Raw genomic sequence first — 2,819 nt, 5'->3', positions numbered from 1 at the left:
TGTTCAAAACAGCTGAGACGTCGCCCTCGGTATAAAAGATTTATTTGACAAACAGGGGTTACAGATATTCAGAGACAAACAATTACATTATTAAAATATATGCATATAAATGGAGCATTAAAGAACGAACCGTCTCGGTGTGCGCCTCCCGGAAATGCTCAGTGGGCGTGTGTCATTTCCGGCCTTTTATCACAGTTTGAGAAGGCTAGCTTTCTGATTGGTTTAGCTTCTTCAGTTCCCATAGTTACTGGTTTAGCCCGCCCCCTGAAGGACGTTAGTTAAAAGTTTATGGCACACTGAAATCGTTCGTTTTAGCTGTTTGTTTAACGTGATTATACCTTAGTGATACCAAATGATTTGAGTTAAAGTTGTTTATTTCTAGGAATAATTAATAACTATTAATTATTATCTAACTCGTGTTTGCGTTTTCTTACTTGATCCTTTTTATACTTCTGTTTTAGTTTAGTTGCTTTGGTTGGATTTTACTTAGTCAAACTATATTAAGTCTAACTTAAAGAGATGTGTTCTAGCTTTATTTATGTTAATCAGTCTGCTATCTGGCATGATTTGATTGCTTGTAATATATCAAATGTGAACTTGTAAAATTATCCTTAGCTAATATGAGATTATATTTAAAGGTCAACTAGTTAGAATTAGCAAACATTTTCTATAAATATAGTTCAACCCTGGAAGAAAGACACACACACACTTTGTATAACATGACATTTGAATGCTTGATAGGAAATATAAAAAAGGTATAAAAATATTAAATCCAACATTCCCTCTTTTGATCTCCCCATATTCATGGGAGATCACCCCTTTTTGGATTTGTCCAGATGAAAATGACCCAAACTTACTGCAACCCTCCAGGGGTCCTGGACCAGACCCATGGTTCAAACCCTTCAAAACCTGTAAAAAATACCAAGTGCATAAACCTTTATAAAAATATGAAAAAACTACAACACTCCTAGTAAGAGATAAGTGTCCCACACTAAAATAAGTAAAACTCCACCTTAATACCAACATTGACCTCTTTTTAAACCACCTTTAAAATACCTCGTGGGATTTTAGAATGATGACATGCCCAATTGAATGGAGTAAAATTTTGAATAGTTAATAGTTTCCAATTGAATCCACGGCCCTTCTCTGGTTGTTTTTCAGAATGACTGAAAGGAAAGACTAGACACTCATATTAAACAGGAAAAAGACAACACCCTCAATTTAAACAGTACTATCTAGCAGGTTTTCGGTTCTTGAGCTTGCGGTGGGAGGCCTTGTTCGTCCACAAGGGTCCTTTGGTGCTCGGCGGGATTCGGCCCGCGGAGATATCTTCATGTAAAGTCCTCAGAACCTTATCAGTCTGATTAAACATTCTAAATGACGTGTGTGCATTGGGACGAAACTAAAATCAGTTTGACGCGTCTTCTGTTCTTCACGGTCAGGGCTGGTAATCTTCGTCCTTACCCGATCCACCTGACTGACCGACTTAGGCAGAGCGGAGACTTCTTCTCCAATGTTTGCTACTGCCTTTTTCCTACCAGAACAAAGGGGCAAAGAATGAGCTCCCACGAAGGTCTTGTCACCTCCTCCAGGTGTAGTGGGGAGCTGATGTTCCAGCAGATCAGCCTCAATCAGGTCCAGCGATCGATTCCGCTCCTCTCCAGGGGTGCCCTGGTTGTGGTCGTAACAGGTGTCACTCTCCTTCTGGAGACCGATGGCGTGTGATGTTCTCTCCACCACCTGGTGGGGTCCTGTCCCTCTTTTCAGCAGGACCCAGTCCGATGTGAGTCTGTCTCCTCAGTCAGAGATTCTCCCTCCTGGTGAGAAAAGCTGGACACCAAAGCTTGCAAATTGTTAAACACCCTGCATGGTCTTTTGATTATTTTATCTGTGGGATCCATGACCCCTTTGTGGGCCTGGAAAAATGACTGTGGTTACTTCCTAGTGAGTAAAACCTGTTTCTTAATTATGGGACACCCTGGTGGTCATTATTGCTACTGCTAGTGTGAACTCTTACACTGTAATGTTACAATAAAACAGAACTTGTAAAACTGAAATAAAATGCTATTCTTACATTCATCTATACACTTGAAACTGAAATGAGGAACCTACTGGACTTCTCCAGGGATACCTGTGTTCTCTCGTCTTTCATCCTTCAAAGCCTTTGCAGTCAACAGGTCTACCTACAATTAGTAAAGTTAAAACATGCACAACAACACCCTGCAATAAGCAATCCCCCACGCCGGCCTCCCTCCTCCTGGAGCCTGTGGAAGTAACTTCATTAAATCGCTTGCGCCAACAGCATCAATCAAAATACAATATAACCTTAAAAGTTTAAACAACTGACATACAACACTGTGAGAAAAAAGAATTTAATCTTCCCTCCAGGTACCTGTCTGTGCTAGAGAGGGGAAGAAAGAGCAAGGAAGAAAAAGAGAGAAAGAGGAAAAAATAAGAGAGAGAGAGAGAAGGAGGAAAAATGTGGTTAAAATACTTTGTTCATGAAACCTTTTATTAGCCCAATTAAACTATAAGTCCAGTCCAGTCAAGTCAGTTGTGTTTAAAATTATCGAACCACCCCATTTCCCCTTAACCTTTGCTCAAATCCACTTCAGGATAGGGGCGTCCCCCTTTTCTGGAATCTGTACACATCACAACAAAGAAAGGAAAAAAATACTGTTGTTAAACCGATATCTACAATATACAAGTGCAATGTCGTTTTGTAGGCTTCTGATTTATTCCACTTTTCAAATGTCAATGTGATTATCCTAAATGATCCTTTAAACGCTTCAGACTTACTACTGGCTTTTTTTTTTTTT

At 39.8% G+C, this 2,819-nt stretch overlaps 1 protein-coding gene across 1 annotated transcript in view; it reads left to right on the top strand.

Moving 5' to 3' along the window:
• znf277 (zinc finger protein 277) overlaps window positions 1-2,819 on the top strand; it is a gene marked incomplete in the record, with an annotated part of 111,507 nt that overhangs the window by 27,371 nt on the left and 81,317 nt on the right.

This window comes from Nematolebias whitei, chromosome 6 (assembly GCF_014905685.2).
Source record: "Nematolebias whitei isolate Nwh7 chromosome 6, NemWhi1, whole genome shotgun sequence".
NCBI classification, from domain to species: Eukaryota; Metazoa; Chordata; class Actinopteri; order Cyprinodontiformes; family Rivulidae; genus Nematolebias; species Nematolebias whitei.
This window is presented reverse-complemented; position numbering and strand designations above follow the sequence as displayed.